The sequence below is a fragment of the Terrapene carolina genome, unplaced genomic scaffold, assembly GCF_002925995.2.
Source record: "Terrapene carolina triunguis isolate 2854851 unplaced genomic scaffold, T_m_triunguis-2.0 Scaffold229, whole genome shotgun sequence".
Classification (NCBI taxonomy): Eukaryota; Metazoa; Chordata; order Testudines; family Emydidae; genus Terrapene; species Terrapene triunguis.
This window is the reverse complement of record NW_020664580.1, coordinates 1,617,072-1,639,373: the sequence shown is the minus strand read 5'-3', so window position 1 is coordinate 1,639,373 and position 22,302 is coordinate 1,617,072. Positions and strand designations below refer to the sequence as shown.

The window sequence follows — 22,302 nt, the reverse complement described above, 5'->3', positions numbered from 1 at the left end:
TGCATTTTAATTTACCGCAAGTGTACTGTCTCCAATGTTTGGAGTAATCAGCCCATTTATTGTACCATGTTCAGCATCACATGCATGTAAGCAATGTATCAGAGTTTGATTAATCTTCTGACAGGCTACAATAGCCATAAATGAGAGAATCAGCAGCACAATAGTAGGACTTGTCACAAAGATAAATATATCAATGCTGTATTGTATTGCATTGCTTCAGATACTGCAAGAAAAAAAATTAAATATAAGGGGCTGTTTGCATAGCTGGTTTGTTAGAGCCCTTAAAATAAACTATCTGGCCCAAACTTTCCTCTGTATCCATATAGGCTTTGCATGTTGTAAAGGCTGTGCACCTTATTCCAGAGTGGATGCTTCCCCTCTAGGTCACTACTCCCATCCCAACAAGCAGCAGCTACATAATGCCAAGTAGACAATATTACATATAGCATAACAACGCTCATAAGAATGAAGCCAAACTTTACAAGCAAGTTAGTGTCCTAACTTGCATGTCTGACTGGGTGCCAGGATAGAGAAGAATCCTGAAGGGTCAGTATAGTCTGAAGTGCCTTTGAAAGGGAAGTTAGCTAGGGAGACAGGAGGAGAACCATAGGGACAAAGACTGCCTCCGCCCCGCACACTGCAATCAAGAGGGAGGAAAAAGGGAAATGTAGACCCAACCCACCTTCTGCAAGGAACATTGCCATAGAGGAAGCTGTAGTCAGGCTGTGCAGTTAAGGGACTGAGGGCCACCTACCACTTCTGGTAAAGAAGAGTATTCAATAACTGCTATATTTCATGGTCAGGGTGGGAGAGCTCCCTCACTCCATAATTAAACATTCAAAATAAGTCACACAGAGTCAGCTGGCCTTGGAACATGCGCTTCTCCCTACCTTAAATCTACACAAAGGAGTGAAGAACTGGATTCAGCCTAACAAAAATAGTTCACAAGAAAACAGAAAACTAATGACCTAATTTATAAGTAGCCCCCCCAGGAACAGCTCCACAATGCCTTACAGAGGGTTATTTTTTGTTTTGGAAGGGAATGTCCCATGCCAAATTTAAATAATGAATGTTCAATTGCTACAAAGCAAGAATGCAAAGAGTAAGATGAGAGGAAGATTTCAACTGCACAGAGTCTAAAGGCTATAAGACATTACAACCATTTCAAGTGTTTATTTTAATACATAACATTAGATTTATAATCTTATTATATGTAAGAATAAATAATTTCACATTCCATATTTAATATTCTGGCTAAAATAAATTATGGCAATCATACCCTGGGGAAGTAACGGCTTTGCATTGATGTTCCAGTTACATAGATTTCTGCAACAGCAACCAACTACATTATTTATAGACAGTGCAGTCTTTCCACCATGTTCCAGAATAATAAAACATCCTTTCTAGAAGACAAATGCCTCACCATTCAGGATCACTGAAGCTAAGCATTGCTGACCAAAGCCATGAAATGTGGCAAAAAACCTCCTTGGCTTAACCATGAGATCTTGCATGATCTAAAAAATAAAAAGGAGTCATAAAAAATGGAAACTAGGACAGATTACAAAGGATGAATATAGGCAAAACAACAAAGGAATGCAGGGGCAAGATTAGAAAGGCAAAGGCACAAAATGAGCTCAAACTGGCTACCGGAATAAAGGGAAACGATGACTTTTTATCAATACATTAGAAGCAAGAGGAAGACCAAGGACAGGATAGGCCCACTGCTCAGTGAGGAGGGAGATACAGTAACAGGAAACTTGGAAATGGCAGAGATGCTTAATGACTTCTTTGTTTCGGTCTTCACCGAGAAGTCTGAAGGAATGCCTAACATAGTGAATGCTAATGGGAAAGGGGGTAGGTTTAGCAGATAAAATAAAAATCACTTAGAAAAGTTAGATGCCTGCAAGTCACCAGGGCCTGATGAAATGCATCCTAGAATACCCAAGGAGCTAATAGAGGAGGTATCTGAGCCTCTAGCTATTATCTTTGGAAAATCATGGGAGACAGGAGAGATTCCAGAAGACTGGAAAAGGGCAAATATAGTGCCTATCTATAAAAAGGGAAATAAGAACAACCCAGGAAACTACAGACCAGTTAGTTTAACTTCTGTGCCAGGGAAGATAATGGAGCAAGTAATTAAGGAAATCATCTGCAAACACTTGGAAGGTGGTAAGGTGATTGGGAATAGCCAGCATGGATTTGTAAAGAACAAATCATGTCAAACCAATCTGATAGCTTTCTTTGATAGGATAACGACTCTTGCGGATAAGGGAGAAGCGGTGGATGTGGTATACCTAGACTTTAGTAAGGCATTTGATATGGTCTCACATGATATTCTTATCGATAAACTAGGCAAATACAACTTAGATGGGGCTACTATAAGGTGGGTGCATAACTGGCTGGATAACCATACTCAGAGAGTAGTTAATGGTTCCCAATCCTTCTGGAAAGGTATAACAAGTGGGGTTCCACAGGGGTCTGTTTTGGGACTGGCTCTCTTCAATATCTTCATCAACGACTTAGATATTGGCATAGAAAGTACGCTTAAGTTTGCAGATGATACCAAACTGGGAGGGATTGCAACTGCTTTGGAGGATAGGGTCATAATTCAAAATGTTCTGGACAAATTGGAGAAATGGTCTGAGTTAAACAGGATGAAGTTTAACAAAGACAAATGCAAAGTACTCCACTTAGGAAGGAAAAATCAGTTTCACACATACAGAATGGGAAGAGACTGTCTAGGAAGGAGTACAGCAGAAAGGGATCTAGGGGTTATAGTGGACCACAAGCTAAATATGAGTCAGTGTGATGTTGCTGCAAAAGAAAAAAGCGCAAAAACATGATTCTGGGATGCATTAAAAGGTGTGTTGTGAGCAAGACACGAGAAGTCATTCTTCCGCTCTACTCTGCACTGGTTAGACCTCAACTGGAGTATTGTATCCAGTTCTGGGCACCGCATTTCAAGAAAGATGTGGAGAAATTGGAGAGGGTCCAGAGAAGAGCAACAAGAATGATTAAAGGTCTTGAGAACATGACCTATGAAGGAAGGCTGAAAGAACTGGGTTTGTTTAGTTTGGAAAAGAGAAGACAGAGGGGACATGATAGCAGTTTTCAGGTATCTAAAAGGGTGTCATAAGGAGGAGGGAGAAAACTTGTTCACCTTAGCCTCTAAGGATAGAACAAGAAGCAATGGGCTTAAACTGCAGCAAGGGAGGTTTAGGTTGGACATTAGGAATAATCTGCCTAGGGAGGTTGTGGAATCTCCATCTCTGGAGATATTTAAGAGTAGTTTAGATAAAGGTCTATCCGGGATGGTCTAGACAGTATTTGGTCCTGCCATGAGGGCAGGGGACTGGACTCTATGACCTCTCAAGGTCCCTTCCAGTCCTAGAATCTATGAACTTGAAGACCACAGGAATTCCCTCCTCAGATGCATTCAAACGTATATGGATGTAATGGCTTCATCTATAAAATGAAAATGTATATTGCTATTACAACTAAAGTTTCTGTACTTAACCCCAAGAAACATTGGACACAAAACATTAAATCACAAATATGTTTCTCTTATACTGTATCAAAAGATCCAAATCCATTAATCAATGGGATTTTTTTTTCCAATAGCACAGTGCCTTTGGAAAGGGTGAAAAACAAAAACAGAACTATATACAGGGTTTTAAATTTCTTTTCTACTACTTGGAGACCACAGCCTGGAGCACCCTTCTAGTGAAAAGGCAGCATGCACTGATGCCTGAATTGCCAGCTTGTAAAATTTTGACACGGTATCAACAAATGACCAGGAAGACACGCTACAGATCGCTTCATATAGTGCATAAAATCTCCTGGCACAGGAAGCAGCTACCACTTCCCACTAGTGGGATATCTGCCTTTCAGGCTTCATGGATGCACTATCAGAGGGGTAGCTGCGTTAGTCTGTATCCACAAAAAACAACAAGGAGTCCGGTGGCACCTTAAAGATTAAGATTTATTTGGGCATAAGCTTTCATGGGTAAAAACCCACCTCTTCAGATGCATGGAGTGAAAATTACAGATGCAGGCACTATTATACTGACACATGAAGAGAACGGAGTTACCTCACAAGTGGAGAACCAACTCCCTTCTCTTCATGTGTCAGTATAATAGTGCCTGCATCTGTAACTTTCACTCCATGCACCTGAAGAGGTGGCTTTTTACCCATGAAAGCTTATGCCCAAATAAATCTGTTAGCCTTTAAGGTGCCACCTGACTCCTTGTTGTTCATCTTGAAACAGTAAATTTTGATACTTTCTTTCCTTTACATGCCAGAGATGCAAAACCCTGTGTCAAGTATCAGAGGGGTAGCCGTGTTAGTCTGGATCTGTAAAAAGCAACAGAGTCTCCTGTGGCACCTTTAAGACTAACAGATGTATTGGAGCATAAGCTTTCGTGGGTGAATGCCCACTTCATCAGATGCAAGCTTATGCTCCAATACATCTGTTAGTCTTAAAGGTGCCACAGGACTCTGTTGCTTTTTACAAAACCCTGTGTGTGACAGATGTAGATCTTAAAGGCTGTACGAACAGCCACTGCATGCCATGGCTTGTCTCTGGGATAAGACGGTCTAGGCTCTGTAAAAAGCCAAGATAATTTTGGGGGATAAAGGCTGGGTCTCTTCAAAGAACCATCGTGATGAGGAATGTGCAGTGTTATTCCTCAGAGCCCCAAGCTCTAAACTTTCCTGGAAGAGGTGATGGCTACCAGGAAGGCCACCTCAATATAGAGGAAATACATGGATAGCTTCCTGAAGGGCTCAAAAAGGACATAGAGCCAGTATGTTAAGAACCAAAATGAAGTCCCCTGACAATGCTCAATTAATCTTAGGAGGATGAAATGAAGATGCTGCTTTGAGGAAATTCTTCATTTCCCACCTTAAAGAGACTTTTCCTGTCTGTGGAGGAAAATATGCCAGCGCAGCCACCTGACTTAAAATTTGAAGTCATTAAGCCCTTGATAAGCTGCTCCTGTAAAAATTCCAAAATCTGCAACAGATGGCAAAGAAGTTTCTTGTACTACTGCTTGAACTCCCACTAGGTTCGAGAATAGAAAGAATTTTTGGAAGCTGCAAACAGAGGTGGCTAAAAGGAGAGTTTCAGAGGGCAGAGTTGCAGACTTTGTGCATGGAGGTAGTAGGACTTGGTGAATAGTATGTTGGGTATATTTGTGGGTTGCTTGACTGTTTGTTCATTTTCCATGTAGGGGCTCCAGAGCTGGGCCACAGGCAGCAGCTGACGTGGGTCTGTTTGTTGGTGCACTGGTGAGGGCCACATACCTCTGACCCTTGGAACTTTGATCAGCCCCACTGTTTGATGTCTGGGCAATTAATCGCTCCCTAGTATTTAGGGACAGAACTGAGCTAAGCAGGGTGACTTGGTATAAAAAGTCACTTGCTAGGCAAACTCAAGAGTCACAAACAGAGACAGATAACAGGAGAGTTTCAGAGAGAGCTTGAGAGAGGCTTTCCTTCCAGGTTCAGGTCTATGATGGCCAGCGATGGAATAGTGGTGGTGACCTCCAACAGACATGTCATGTTTTATTCCTGCCATGAGTACAGGGGACTGGACTAGATGACCACTCGAGGTCCCTTCTAGGCTTATGATTCTATATTTTCTTTCCTGTCTGTAGACAGAAGGGACATCTTATGTATGAAATGAAACTTTTTGGCTGTGCTGCAAGAAAAGATTCTTGGATTGGAATGGCAAGTAGAGACACGATGGAGAATCAGAGAAAATTAGAAGTTCCTAGACAACCAGCTTTGGGAAACATCAGTACCCAGATTCAAGGAAGAAAGGAGCTGGCCACCAAGTAGTCAAAAAGAATAGAAGTCAGACAGGAGTCTTGACAGTTCAAAACTACCATAGGCAAGAAAGTGGCATTCTACACTTCAGGAGATAGGCAAGCATAGGCAGGCTGTAGCCACCAGAAAGAAGAGGTCCAGAAGGAATCCCACACAGCTAGAGGTTTCTGATTGATACCAGGTCCTCAGCATGTAAACCGTGGAAGCTCTCTCTCAATATCCAGTTGGTCCAAGGGAATGGAGAAATGTATATGACACACCTGTGGATGGCAGCTCAGCCCAACCAGTAAGAAAATTAAGTTTACCTACAGAGATCTCCACAGAGAGTAGTCAGAAGGGCATTAAATTAAAAACGAAACGGGAAAGAAAAAAGAGGGAAGATGTAAGTACTCATTTAGCACAAAATCAAGATGTTGAGAACAAAATTAATCAAAGATCCAAATGACATGAATAGTAAACATTCTTTCTCTGCCCAGACACAAATGCTTGGAGCCTAAGTAACAAAAAAGAAATTGGAATTGCTCATTTATGAGCATAAATTTGATCTATTTGGTATTACTGAGTCTTGGTGGGATGACGGGCATGATTGGAATGTTAAAATCAATCATTATAGCCTATTTAGGAAGGACAGAGTGGGCAAAAGGGGAGGAGGAATGGCAATCTATGTTAAAAATGGCATTACCTGTTTCCGAGTCACTGGCAGCTTGGAAGAAAATGATGCTGAATGTTTATGGATCAATGTCTTAGCAGAGAAAGCACAAGATGGGGTATTAATTAATGTCTGCTACAGACCATCAAATCACACTAGGGAACAGGCTGACTGGCTCCTTAGAAATCAATCTATAATGAGTAGGAAAAAAAGTTTAGTGATCACAGGGGACTTAAATCTGAGTGACGTATGCTGGAGATCTCATGCGGCCAGTATTAAACTCCTCAGAATTTCTAAAAGTTATAGATGACAATTTCCTATTTCAACATGTGTTGCATCCAACATTGGGGAAGTCTATATTAGACCTTGTTGACAGATCAAAAGGCATTGATCACAGCACTAAAAAATAATAGCTTAGATACAGGTGATCACAACTTGATCGCATTTGTAACATGCAAATAGAATAAAGTCCAAGCCAGTAATATAGATGGTTGGTGCTTTAAAAAGGCCAATCACAAAGCTGAAAACAGTTATGAGCCAAACCAGCTGGGAGTAGGAATCAGAAAAATGTCAGTGACAATTGAGAATTGCTGAAGAACATTTTACTAGATATCCCAAAAAACACAATCAAGGAAGAAGGCTGTAGTGTTATTTTTTAAAAGAGAGACCAGATATAAACGCAAAGTGAAGGCAGCTACAAATATATATAACACATGGAAGACAGTGGAAGTCAATAGTAATTAATATAAATCAAATGCTAGGAACTGTAGAAAACTGAAAGGCACACAAGGAGAAATGGCCAGCAGAATTAAAGACACTAGGAATGAGGGGTTTTTTTAGTATATCGGGGGGAAGAATCAGTAACCAACTAAAAATTTTATTATTGGTCCACTACTAGATGTGGATGGTAGAATTGTCAATAATAATGCAGAAAAGGCAAAAGAGTTCAATACGTATTTCTGTTTCATATTTGGGGAGAAAAACTGGTGATATAGATATATTACATGAGAAAAAACACTCCTTCCATTTCACTAGTCTCTTGGGAGGTGGTTAAACAGCAGCTACTAAAGTCAGACATTTTGAAATCAGCAGGTCCGTATAACTTGCACCCAAGAGTTTTAACAGAGCTGGCTGAGGAGCTCACTGGACTGTTAATATTGATAAGTGCTGGAACTGGGGAAATTCCAGAAGAAAGCATATGTTTTTCCAATATTTAACAAGGGTAAATGGGATGACCTCAGTTATTATAGGCCTGTCAGTTTGACATAGATCCCAGGCAAGATAACTGAGCAGCTGATACAGGACTCAATTAATAAAGAATTTAAGAAGGGTAATATAATGAATGCTAGTCAATATGGGTTTAGGGAAAATAGATCCTGTCAGACTAACCAGATATCTTCTCGTAATGAGAGTACAAGTTTGGTTGATAGAGGTAACAGTGTTGACGTAATATACTTAAGACTTCTATAAGGCTTTTGACTTGGCACATAATGAAGTTTTGACTAAAAAACTAGCAAGGTATCAAATCAGCATGGAATACATTAAATGGATTAAAAGCTGGCTAAGTGATAGGTCTCAAAATATGATTGCAATTGGGGAATCATTGAGCAGCTGTTTTTTTAGAGGAGTTTTGCAGCGATTGGTTCTTTTTTTTTTAATCGACGTACTGGAAGAAAACAAAATCACCAGTGATGAAGTTGCAGATGACAAAAATTGGGGGAGTGGTAAATAATGAAGAGGACAGATCACTGAACAGAGTTATCTGGATTGCTTGGTAAGCTGGGCACATGCAAACAATATGTATTTTAATAAGGGTAAATGCGTATATCTAGAAACACAGAAAGTAGGCCATACTCTATCCTGGGAAACAATAACTCTGAAAAGATTTGGGGGTTGTGGTGGAACAGCTGAAGATGAGCTCCCAGTGCGATGCAGTGGGCAAGAGGACTAACCCAATCCCTGGATGCACAAACAGGGGAATCTCAACTAGGAGTAGAGAGATTATTTTAACTCTGTATATGGCACTGCAGCAACTGCTGCTGCAATACTGTATCCAATTCTGGTGTCCACAATTCAAGAAAAATATTCATGAATTGGAGATCATCCAGAGAAAAGCCATGAGAATGACTAAAGGGTTAGAAAAGATGCTTTATAGTGACAGATTTAAGGAGCTCAATCTATTTAGTTTAATAGAGAAGGTTAAGTGGTGACTTGATCACAGTCCAAGTACCTACACGGAGAACAACTATTTGATAATGGGCTCTTCAATCTAGCAAAGACATAAATGTGATCCAATGGCTGGAAATTGAGGCTAGACAAATTCCGACTGGAAATAAGGAATAAATTTTCAACCATGAGGGTAATTAGCTCCTGGAACAATTTACTAAGGGTCATGGTAGATTCTTCATCACAGGCAATTTTAAAATCAGGATTGGATGTTTTTCTAAAAGCTCTGCCCTAGGAATGATTTTGGGACAGTTTTATGGCCTGTGTTACACAGGAGGTCAGACTAGATGATTACAATAATCCCTTCTGGCCTTGAAATCTATTAATGTATTCCAGCAAAGTGGAGGGCATGCCTTCTGAGTATTCTCTCTCCCTGCCACCCCACTCAAATGAAACCACTTAAAAGCCAGGTATTCTGGCTACGGGCAATAAAATGGTCCCTGGGAGAGCAAAGCCTAGCTATAAGAGAGAATGATAAAATGGGCCAGACTGAGCACGTTGAGAACATCTCAGAACAAGGGCCAACTCAGCCAATATGGAGCCACTAACATTACCACAGCCCTCCTCCCTTGATCTTCTGGAGCGTTCTAGGTAGCAGGGGGAAAGGAGGAAATGTATACAGGATGCCTATTGGCCACCATTGGGAGAGACAGAATTATATAAATGTAGGGCTGGAAGGGGCTTTGAGAAATCATCATGTCCAGCCCCCGGCATTGTGGCAGGACCAAGTAAACCTAGACCATTCCTAACAGCAGTTTGTCCAAGCTGTTCTTAAAAACCTCCAATGATAGGGATTCTACAGCCTCCCTTGAAAGCCTGTTCCAGAGCTTAACTACCCTTAGAGTTAGAATTTTTTTCCTAATATGTAACCTAAATCTGCCTTGCTGCAGATTAAGCCCATTACTTCTGGTCCTACCTTCAGTGGACATGGAGAACAATTGATCTCTGTTCTCTTAACAGCCCTTGGCATATTTAAAGGCTTATCAGGTCCCCCCCTCAGTCTTCTTTTCTCAAGACTAAACAGGCCCAGGTTGTTGTTTTTTTTTAAACCTTTCCTCATAGGTCAGGTTTTCTAAACCTTGTATAATTTTTGTTGCTCTCCTCTGGACTCTCTCCACATCTTTCCTAAAAGTTGGCACTATAATCAGGCACAGACTCACCCCTGCGGCACCTCCTGCTGGTCATCTCAGGAATTAGCTCACCCAGCATCTAGGGCACCCTCTGCAGGCCAGGTGTCCCTCCCAGACCCCAGTGCCCTTGGCTTGGGTGCTGCCCCCCCTGGCAGTACCCCACTCTCTCTCTGGGTCTCCCCACCCAGGGGAACCCCCACCCCTTATCCCAATGTCACCTCAGTCATGGTGACTGCCAGTCACCATCTAGACCCCGCGCCCTGGGGCAGACTGCAATCTATCAGCCAATCATCACAGGCAACAAGGGGTTTGGACTGACTGCCTTTACCCACCCTCAGGTTGCCCCTCTGCAACCCCAATACCTATATGGGCCTAGGACCAGGCCCTGCAGCCTGGGGAGTTGCTGGCCTAGGGCTTCCCAGCCCTGCCTTACTCTAGGTCCCCAGGTAAGCTCCCTGCAGCCGTGCCTGTGCCTGTCAGATGGAGTCTCCTCAGTTTCTGGCTACCCTGGCCTTCTTATAAGGCTGAGTGGCTCAGTTTTGGGCGTGACCCCAGCTGAAGCCACTTCCCCAATCAGCCGGGGTTTTGTCCCTTTCCACAGCCCTAGCCCTCTGCAGGGCTTTTCCAACCCCTTCAGGGCTGGAGAGGGTGTTCACCCCGCTACAGGCACCCAGAACTGGACAGAGTACAACTGAGGCCTCACCAGTGCCAAGTTGAGCAGGACAGTTTCCTCCTGTGGCTTACATACAACAGTCCTGTTAATACACTCCAAAACATTAGTCCTTTTCACAGCTACATCACATTGTTGATTCATATTCAATTTGTGATCAACTATTACCCCAGATCTTTTTCAGCAGTACCATCACCTCACCAGTTATTCCCCATTTTATAGTTGTGCATTTGATTTTTTTTTCCTAAGTTAAATAATTTGCACTTTTCTTTATTGAATTTTATCTTGTTGAATTCTGACCAATTCTTCAGTTTGTCAAGGTCATTTTGAATTCTAATCCTGTTCTCCAAATACCTCTCAGCATGGTGTCATCTGCAAATTTTATAAGCATATCCTCCGCTCCATTATCCAGATCATTAGTGAAAATATTTAATAGTACTGGACCCATGACTGACCCCTGTGGGACCTTACTAGACATGCCCTCTCAGTTTGATAGCAAGCCATTGACAGCTACTCTTTGAATAGAGTTTTTCAACCAGTTGTGCACCCACCTTACAGTAATTTAATCTAGATCAGAGGTTCTCAAACTGTGGTCCACGGACCATCAGTGGTTTAAGAGCTCCATTCAGGTGGTCCATAGATAGTTCCCTCTAAGGTGCGTGCCTGGGTGGCCGCACACAAGAGAATGAAGGGCCACCCACCTAATTAGTGGAGCTGTGCAAGCGTGGCTCCACTAATTAAGTGCCTGGACTCATAAGCGATGACTCCATGGGTGCTCCGGGGCTAGAGCACCCACGGGAAAAAATTGGTGGGTGCGGAGCACCCACTGGCAGCTCCCCGACCCGCCCCCCTACCCCAGCTCACCTCTGCTCCACCTCCTCCCCTGAGTGGGCCGCCGCATCCTGCTTCTCCCCCCTCCCTGCCAGCGCTTGCGCTGCAAAACAGCTGTTTCACGCAGCAAGCCTGGGAGGGAAGGGGGAGGAATGCAGCACACTTGGGGAAGAGGCGGGGCCAGGGCGGGGATTTGGGGAGGGATCCAATAGGGGCAGGGAGGGGGTGGAGTTGGGCCAGGGGGGCACAAGCCCCTCCCCACCCCCCGCTGCCAACAAATGTTGGCGCCTGGACCCTGGAGAAGACACACATGTAAGGTGGGGTGGTGGCCTTGGGGGGAATAAGGGGTAGGTGGGAGGGGGGAGTGGGATGAGAAGAAGGAGTGGGGGGAATTTGGGATGTGCAGGGCTGCGGCAGCCAGAGAAAGAGGTGACTTTCCCCAGCTCAAGGGCTACGGCTGCTGAGAAAAGATGGCCCTCCTTTCCAGCCCCAGCTCAGGGGCTGCCACGGCAGAGGAGAGAGGGCATATCCATCGCATTAGAAAGGGAAGACTACTGATATTAAATATGAGTTGTGTGCTTTTATTTGTAGAACAAAAAACGTTAATTAGTATTAAGGGTTTTTTTATATAGTGCTTTTATCCAAAGTGCCTTACAGTAGTTAGCTAACAGTACAAACAACATTTGGAAAGATCATTAAGTGGTATGCCAAGACCCTCAGCAATTTTCAAGTGGTCTGTGGAAAAAAAAAGTTTGAGAACCACTGATCTAGACAATGGACCTAGCGAATAAAACATCTTCTGGATGGAGATTCTACTCCCCTTGATGTAGCTGTTCCATTCTTAGCAGTTGTCCACATTTTTCCCCCTTTCCTTGATGATGGAGGGTGGACAGGCTGGAGATTTTACTCCTAGGGTGACCAGATGTCCCGATTTTATAGGGATAGTCCCGATTTTGGGTTTTTTTTCTTATATAGGCATCTATTACGCCCCACCCCATGTCCTGGTTTTTACACTTGCTGTCTGGTCACCCTATTTACTCCACACAAGATATCATAGCACCACCATCTACACCGGGGTTAGATCAGCATAACTGTCACTCAGGGATGTGGAAAATCCACACCCCTGAACGAGATAGTTATATTGACATACGTTTGTAGTGTAGATCAGGGCATAGCTTAGCACCAGCAAAGCTCTCGCTTGTTGAGGCTGAGAGGGCAACACGAGTAATTCTCAATTTTGGGAACCTTCGCAGATCATCACAGCCCACTTCTGAGATTAAATTGGATAATATTTTTATTTTAATGTGAGGTAGTGTAGTTGGCTATCAAAATATAGCTTTGGTAGCTCAACCTCTAGATTTCAGTGATTTACACTTATTCTTGGTGGAAAAACTATAGGTTGCTCTATGGAAGGTAGTCTTCTCTCCGCTAGTTTCCTTCTCTTTTCTTCACTCCTCCTTTCTGGTCTGAAAGATGCATTCTCCTGTCTTGCTTTTCTATACCTATGACCTGCCCTTTGGCCCTCTTCCCTCCCAACCTCTCTACTCGCCATGGATCCCTCCCTACCTTTCTTTTCTACATTTCCATTTTGTTTGGCTCTTCCCCCAACTTTTGTTTAGTTTCTTTCCTCTTGGCTTCTTTTTCCTCTTTAAGAACCTTCCCTTGAATTCCCTCTCTCTCTCTCTTCTATTACAATTTTATCCTAATCATTCTAGTAACTTTCATTTTCATGTGACTTATTGCTCAACAGTAAAATAATACTACAAGAAAAATGATATGCTTAAGACTATTGTTTTTTGATTTTTAACAGTGTGTTTTTTGTTTCAGCCTATCTTCCAATTGACCACAGCCAGAATCACATTTTGCTATTTCTTCTTCTTAAGATCTTCCATTCCGGAACTCAAGGTACTTGTGTATGCAAAAATAAAGAATACATGCCAAAATATATTCAGAGTACCAGTAAAGGAGTTTTTAAAATAAAAGTAGTAATTTCCTAAGGCTTTTTAAAATCTGGTTCAGGTCAGTAAATGGTCTAACTGTTGATAGGAATTTCAGCAGTACTATTTTCCCCTGCTTTGCTTGTTAGTCTGATTTCCTTTTTGAGAAGAACTGTTGCAAACCATAGATTAGCTTTACTTATCCTGTGATAGATCCACTGCTCTGTACAGAAATGTCAATACATGGCAAAGTTCCTCCTCTATCTTGGTGGGTCCTGCACTTATTGGTGGATTTTCTTGCCTCAGAGATTCACCATGTGGGTTGGGGAACAGCCCAGAGACCTTCCCCTCTGGAAGAACCCACAGTCCAGGTCAATTGGGAGGTTTGGGGGGAACCTAGGCCCACCCTCTACTCCGGGTTCCAGCCCAGGGCCCTGTGGACTGCAGCTGTCTATAGTACCTCCTGTAACAGCTGCATGACAGCTACAACTCCCTGGGCTACTTCCCCATGGCCTCCTCCAAACACCTTCCTTATTCTCACCACAAGACCTTCCTCCTGGTGTCTGATAACGCTTGTGCTCCTCAGTCCTCCAGCAGCACACTCTCAACTCCTTGCACCTCTTGCTCCCAGCTCCTCACACTCACCCCACAAACTGAAGTGAGCTCCTTTTAAAACCCAGGTGCCCTGATTAGCCTGCCTTAATTGATTCTAGCAGCTTCTTCTTAATTGGCTCCAGGTGTCCTAATTAGCCTGCCTGCCTTAACTGGTTCTAGCAGGTTCCTGATTACTCTAGAGCAGCCCCTGCTCTGGTCACTCAGGGAACAGAAAACTACTCATCCAGTGACCAGTATATTTGCCCTCTACCAGACTCCTGTACCCCACTGGTCTGGGTCTGTCACAATGTGTATTTCTGTCTAGTGTAGTGGAATGAAGGCAGAACATCCTGTCTGCTACCAAGTCTCCCCACCCTTTTAACTTAAAATTCCACCTGCTTGCATATTTGTTGAACTGATGGTGTCCAATCCATTGTCTTTGTTTCCATAGCAGAGAGCAGCTGTTTCCTCTTCTGCTGCAAGTGAGAGAGCTTTTCTTTTGTCTGGGAAATAAGACTTCCTTTTTCCTCAGGCAGTTTTCTCACTCTCTCTCCAGCTTGGCCATTACTTGGAGGGGAGACATCTTCACAAAAGCACTTCGAAGAGGGCCTCTAGCCTAGTGGTAGATCCCTGGCTCTTAGCACCAATTGCATTGGTTGAACTGAAAGGGCTTTTGCTCCCATACTAAGAAAAATAATTTTGGCTTTGGAATGGAATGCAACTCTTAGGGCAGATTCTGTTAGTACACCATCAGACTGAAAAGGTTCTGTTGTGTACAGGTGGTATGTTTTAAAATACTTTAACATTGTGGTGAAAAAATAATACTGGCATTTAAATTTGTGTGCATGTGTATGTTTCTGAACATGAATAAGATGATCTTGCACATACACTTTCAAAAAGGAGGTAAATGGCAAAAAAAATTGTAATGGGGAAGTTTTATTTATGAACTTTTTTCATCTACCAAAACAAGTATTGGGTTGATAACTGAAATAACCAAAAAGAACGAGGAGTACTTGTGGCACCTTAGAGACTAACACATTTATTTGAGCATAAGCTTTTGTGGGCTAAAACCCACTTCATTGGATGCATGCAGTGGAAAATACAGTAGGAAGATATATATACACAGAAAACATGAAAAAATGGGTACTGCCATACCAACTGTAATGAGAGTAATCAATTAAGGTGGGCTATTATCAGCAGGAGAAAAAAAACTTTTGTAGTGATAATCAGGATGGCCCATTTCCAACAGTTGACCAGAAGGTGTGAGTAACAGTATGGGGAAAAATTAGCATGGGGAAATAGTTTTTACATTGTGTAACGACCCATCCACTCCCAGTCTTTATTCAAGCCTAATTTAATGGTGTCCAGTTTGCAAATTAATTCCAATTCTGCAGTTTCTCATTGGAGTCTGTTTTTGAAGTTTTTTTGTTGGAATATTGCGACTTTGAGGTCTGTAATTGAGTGACCAGGGAGGTTGAAGTGTTCTCCGACTGGTTTTTGAATGTTATAATTCTTGACGTCTGATTTGTGTCCATTTATTCTTTTGCGTAGAAACTGTCCAGAGCTGCCCATATAAAATTACACACCCTGGGCCAAATTTAGAGGTGACTCTATTTTGGAGCAGTTTACATTTTCTTCCAACCCCCAGAGCATATAAATTACCCTAACAGATTGATGTGCCACTTACACTTCCTTCTACGTTACTTCTGAATTTGACCAATGAAGCTAAGTTAATGAAATTTCCATGCTAAAGCTCTGGAAGAAAACAGAAGCGGGAAAAGCAACTAACAGAAGAACATGTGAAGGCATAAGTTAAAGCAGAGGTGTCCACAAGAAGGGGAAAGTCAATTTAGACTTAACTTGGAATTTGCACCTCTCCTCTTTCCCCGGGGTGTGCACAAGGGGGGGGGGCAAGTAGTGGCACAACCCCCACCCCCTAATTGGCGAGGGCACAGAACTCCTCTGGCCCTGGGGCGGGGGGAGCCACCTGCCCCCAGTTTCGTACCAGAGGTCTGCTTGCAGTGCATGCTCAGGCAGAGCTCTTGCGGCAGCACTGGGCAGCCAGATCCTCTCCTCCAGGAGCCAGAGATTTCTGGAGCTGACACACTCCCCACCCCCCTTCTCTGTGTCCACCAATTAGCAGCTGAGATGATACAGAGTGACAATCCTCCTAACCAATAGTAGTGTGGCAGTGAGCAGAGTCTCTGGGGGTGGGGCAGGCAAGGAAGGGATTGGTTGAGGAGAGAGCACAGGGTCCCCAGTAGTGGTGGGGGTGAGTAGGAGGGTGGAACACAGGGTCCCGAGTGGGGCCCTGGGGGGAGAGTGAGCTCCTCTGGCCCCAGGATCATGGAAGGAGCACAGAACGCAGGGCCGGCTCAGGCTTTTTTGCCGCCCCAAGCGGTGGCACTTAGGCAGCAGCTCAACCATGCCACTTCATTCCTTGGCGGCGGGTCCTTCGCTCCCAGAGGGACTGAGCGACCCGCCGCCGAAGACCCGGACATGCCGCCCCTTCCCATTGGCCGCCCCAAGCACCTGCTTCGTTCGCTGGTGCCTGGAGCCGGCCCTGACAGAACGTGCCCCCCAAAAGGGGTCAAATTTTTATTCCTGTGCACAATCCTGCCTTTCCCTCACCTTTTTATAAGTGTCTCTCTTTCTGTCACTTGGACTTGAAGTATTTCTCTCCTTCTCAAACCTTTTACTATTATTTAGATTGTGGTAATGGCCAAAATATGACAGGTGCTTTCCAGTTGTAATCCAATGCTCCTGAGTGGATCTTCAGCAGCAAGGATTGAACTCAGACCCTCTGATTCTAAAACCACAAGCTTCTACTACTGCCTGAGCAAAGAGACCCTAGTTTGTTAGCGCAAAGGCTGTACAGGTGCACTGTATTTGGTTCAGCCACTAAAGTGGGTCAAAGAGCTATGCTGAGTAAGCATGAGTTACACAAACACGGAGGAAGATAGTACCCGCTCTGAACAGCACAGTTTCTAAAGACAAAGACATGAAGGGTGATGGAAAGAGATAACACATGAGCAAACTAGCCTGGTTGATAAAACCTTACAAGGTAAATTTATTTTATTTTTAAATTAAACTTACTTTAAAAATATTATTTTATGTTGAAAGTAAAGCAAAATAAAATAGGATTCACTAAGAAGAACAGACCTTTTTACTTACTTTTCCTTTTAAAGTCATTAACTTGAAAGACTACAATCTCATAAAAACAACAAGGAGTCTGGTGAGGTGCCACCCGACTCCTTGTTGTTTTTGTGGATACAGACTAACACGGGGATTGTATCCCCGATACAATCTCTTAGAGATTTATGCCAAATCCTCCATCACCATTTTCTAAGGGACCTTTACTGATTCTCCTCAACATCTGGCAATACCATAAAAGCAGACAATATTAAGACAAGGATTTTCTAATATTTACTGAAACAATTTCTCTAAGGTTCAATACCACTATTTTCAAACTATGCTCATACAAATACATACTTATAATGCACAAAACACCTCTGTGGGCTTGATCCTGCACTATCCAAGTCAATCAAAGTGTTTCAATTGACTTAAAGGGGAACAGGATCAAACCCCATGAGAATTGCAGTTTAAATGCACAACCTAGGGAAAGGCAGATGTGCTATCTACCCATTCTATGACAGGATCTGCCCACCTATGGGATATGAGTGGCTCTTTGACTGTTTTTGGAAGGATAGATAGCTAAAGTGTCCAAAGGTGCTTCCCGCCCACCCCCCATATGTGCTTGGTTAGAAGGTTCCAAACTTTTCTAATGGAGGTGAACTGCCAAAGTTATGCTTTCATCACCTCCTACTGGATGACTGCAATCCAGTATATGTGAGGTTATAAAACCATTGGGCAATGTCAATAGCTGTACAACGTGGATGCCCATTTACTTGGCACAACTTCACAATAGGAGGATATCACATATCTGTGCTCCATGGCGTACACTAGCTTCCAATTCATACACATCTTGAATCCTCCCTTTTCTCTTCCAGCTATTTCCCCAGCTCAGTAGGGACTCCCTACATTTGTATGTGTAAGCAGGGGAATGGTCCTGCTATTGTGGGGAACTTTCCTGGCTTATATACTACCCTGATGAAATGGGCTAGAGCAGGGCTGGCCAAGCTGTGGCTCCGGATCCATAGGTGGCTCTTCAGAAGTTAATATGCGGTTCCTTGTATAGGCACCGACTCCGGGGCTGGAACTACAGGCGCCAACTTTCCAATGTGCCAGGGGATGTTCACTGCTCAACCCCTGGCTCTGCCACAGGCCCTGCCCCCACTCCACCCCTTCCCGCCCCCTCCCCTGAGCCTGCCATGCCCTCGCTCCTCCCCTTTCCCCCAGAGCCTCCTGCATACCACGAAACACCTAATCAGGGAGTGCAGGGATGGGGGGGAGGTGCTGATCGGCAGGGCTGCCAGTGGGTGGGAGGTGCTGGGACCAGGGCAGGGGAGCTGATGGAGGGGCTGCTGATGTATTACTGTGGCTCTTTGGCAATGTAAATTGGTAAATTCTGGCTCCTTATCAGGCTCAGATTGGCCACCCCTGGGCTAGAGAAAGGATCTGAGTCCTCGCTTCCACTTCCTTTACCCAGAGGCCTGCCCTTCCACTCTCCTGGGTGGCAGAGACCTTGTAACCTCGAAAAGTCTGGGCCCAGGATTCCTGGGGGGGCTCGACCCCCAATCTTGTCAGGGTCACTTAGGGCAGGGGCTAAGGTGTCCCCACTTCAGGGTGCTCTCTCTGCTCTGGATGCTTCCCTGACTCACTGATCATTGCATACAGTTCAAAGCAAATGCAATTTATTAAACAGCAGCTAATTAAAAAAAATAAGGGAAAATGGGAAAGGTTAAAGGAAAACCCGTCACCCTGCTCTGTGGCACAGGGACACCGCAACCAGCATCTCTGGAATGTAAGGGAAATTCAGTCTGTTCCTCACAAGTCCTAGGCCTCTTTCTCAGCCCCTGGCTGTGCTGCAGGGATGCTGCGGGTCAGACACTTGTTCTAGCATTGGCCACACACCCTCAGGCTCTAGGTAGCAAAATCCTTCTTCCCAGTGTAACCCTTCTGCCCATCTAAGTTGGCAGCAACAAGGGCCGGGTTCTGTATCTAGGGGTTCCGTTTCAATAACACAATGCAAAACCGGCTCGAGCCCCCACCCAGTGACCTGGGACAATTACATACCACCCCCTGGGCACCTCTAAGAGGCAATACTTCCCCTCTCGCAAGCACGGAGTCTGAGTGTAGCAGAAAATGTTTAATAACATGAGATAAACGACATCAGCGTTAAATTGGAAAAACACCACAAACAGGATTCATAACACAAACCATGAGCAAAAGACCCACCCCAGCAAATTGGGCTGTGTCCTTTCCCTTTGGTTCTTGAATCCAGCAACCCAAAAATCACCCAGAGTCCCAAAAGTCCAACAACCCCCAAAGTCTCTGTCCCTGGTCAGTGCAGCCCCAGAGTAAAAGGGGGGCACACAGGGTGTTAAGGGGCACCTTACGTGATCCAAGGCCAGCCGGCCGTCTCTCCGTGGGGTTCCGCCGCAGCCTTGACCACGAGCCAGTCCACTTCCTGCCGTCCCACGAACTGCTCTGCTCTACGAGCTGCTCCGCTCCACTCACCGACCTGTGAGCCGCTCCAGCCATCTCCGCAAATGGCTCCGCTCACCGACCTATGAGCCGCTCCAGCTGTCCCCGCAAACAGCTCCGCTCGCTGTTCCTTGGGCCGCTCCAACCGTCCCCACAAGGCTCCACGCCGCTCCTCCAGCTGTCCCCACAAACTGCTCTGCCAACCGCTTAGCAACATAGCTTCAGGCTCCCCCACTAGTTAACACAGCACTCAGTGCCCTCAGCTTTTAATAACTTTAGCTCTTTTGTAATTTCAGCTCATAGTAGGGGAGCTCTAGTGCTGGTACACCATTGGCCCAAAGTGAATTCAGCTCAGCAGCCTGTAACTAGACTCCTAATGGAATCAAAGCTAGCTCTGACATTCAACAGTAGAGAAAGGAGATGGTACAATTGGTGTTTCAAGCCCCCCACAGGGAACCCATATCATCCAGTACAAACAGCCATCCTCTCTCAATTCACTGGGCTGTGGAACCCATGTCCCTTGTCTAGCGAGTGCTACTTAGGTGATGGTGAGACACTCTGTCATAAAACAGTTTCATTGTCCTTGATTCACATAATCAGGGTAACAACACTTTATTCCTCCTGCCCCAATAACAGAGAAACTGGGGATCCCACCCCATCCAAAGTAACCACTATCAGTTGCTGTTGTCTCATGCCAGGTGGGTGGGTGTGCCTATGCAAACAAGATCAGCCCCTGGAGTTCTTTTCCACACTCACCATAATTCACCACCAGATGTCAGGGTAGAGCTCATCCTGACTCTGCTTACACCAGCATCAGCCCCCACCCTGTCAGGGTTACGATCCCCATCCAAGTCTGGCCTGCCAGGCGTCTTGGCTGGGGGTGTCTCCCTGCGCTGGGCCCAATGCCCAGCGTCCCCCTCTCTCTCCCCAGCTGCTCACTGCACCCGGCTCCAGACTGCTCCAGCCCCAGCGCTGCTGCTGCAGCTCTGCTCTCAGCACAGATCTGCTCCCTGGGCTGCTTCTCTGGTTCAGTCTCTGGCTCTCACTGGCACAGCTCTGTTCCCCAGCTCAGCTTGGGCCCCTGCTTTCTCCTTAGCTCGGCCCCGCTCTGTCTGACCCAGGCAATTCCAGCTCACATGGAGGACGGGTCCTGCCCTGGCCTCCTGATTCCCTCATTAGCCTGCCCACCCTGTCAGTCAGGCTGACCTGGAGCATTGGCCTCTCCCCATTGCCCCTGGGGACTCTCAGTCTCAGGGTCCTGATTTCCCATCGACCCTTCCCTTTGCTTTTGGTACTGTGCGCTTGTCAACCAAAAACGGCCCCACTGAGTTTAACTTTTAGTAAGGGGCCAACAGTCTCCTTACTTAAGGTTTAGGGCCAGGCTGTTCTCACTGGGAACACACTTCAGCTACCCCACCCTCTCCAGACGCCTGATCTTGCCGCTCCTCTGGGCACACCACAGGCCAGCAGAAAGCAGCGTCCTTCTGGCACAGTTTGGTTCTGGCAGGCTCCGGAGTGCTGGGTCAGGCCGGGGCTCACTCTGCACTGGAGTGATTTGCCCTGACAGCCACAGGACACGGCCTGCCACCAGCACAGCAAACACATCTCGAGGCCACTGTCGCGTCCTGGGGCGACTGTGATGATGACGGCACCAGCCTGCTCTAGCACCTGCCACCTCCTGTAGGCTCGTGCTGGTGCAACACGGGGTGAACGGTCACATGGGGGCTGGTGCTGCTGGAGGGCGCATTTCTGCATCCACCTAGTCTGCCTGGCTGTTCATGGGGGCGGGCACACTCAGAGCCAGCCCCTCGCCCCAACCCGGATCAGGGACCTGAGGTCCAGCCGCCCACAGGACCGGGAGCCAAACTCACTGCATGACCCCTGCAGGGAGCCATGACCCTGCCCCATGGTGCTGAAAGGAGCCGGTGGCCCCCCACTCACCCGTCGCCAGGGAGAGGCAGGACTGTGGCCACCGAGGGGCTATTACTAGGGCACCAGGGCATGGTGCAGACCCTGCCTCATGCAGACTCAGCCTTGTGACACAGATTCTTGCGTTGCCCCCTCCGCTTCCCCATTGGCTGCGGCTCCCTGGGCAGCCACTGCCATTCCAAGGGGCGGTTCCCAGGGGTTCCCCCTCCCATTAGCTGCCCCAGAGATGGGGTAACTGAGGCGGCCGCCTCAGGTGCCAGACTGTGGGGGGCCACTACTAGGACCCAGAGTGTAGAAAATTGTGTCTGCTGCTGGTGCATATGTATTTTCTCTGCTCTAGATGCACAGAGATGGTGGAGTGCTGTGCTGGAGGAAGGAGGGCACAAGAGACATAACAGGCAGGCAGGAGAAAAGGTGAGAGAGAGGGAATAAGAGAAAGCTGCAGGAGCTGCAGGGAGAGAGAGGAGGAGGAGCCTCTTATGTATCTCTCTAGCACCCCCAGGAGCCTGGACTGATTAACACCAGCTTCTCGGGGAGCTTCCTGTTTCCTGCTGCTTCCCTGAACCCACTTGAGGAGAACAGGCAGTCAACTGAAGTAGTAGGAGCCAGTTAGGCCCTTAAGACGCTGATATCTTCCCTCACTCAGGCCCTGCTACCAGCCTGCTTATTTGTCTCCTTCAATTGAGTGTTGAGAGCCACTATAGCTGGCACAGAACAGCAGTCATGAGTGAAAGACGAAAATGCCCCTGTGGGGCAGCATTCAGAAGAAGAAAGCAAGCAAAGGAAGCTTTTCTATCTAAGCAGGAAGGAGCTCTCCTGAGATACATAGACAAAAATATTCACGGTGAGCCTTCTGACCCAGTGAGGATGTGAGTGGTGAGGAGATGCCTGATCTTCCA

General features: G+C 45.7%; 1 pseudogene; it reads right to left on the bottom strand.

The window, feature by feature from the left end:
* Positions 1-22,302, bottom strand: part of LOC113407596 — a 43,517-nt pseudogene that overhangs the window by 3,306 nt on the left and 17,909 nt on the right.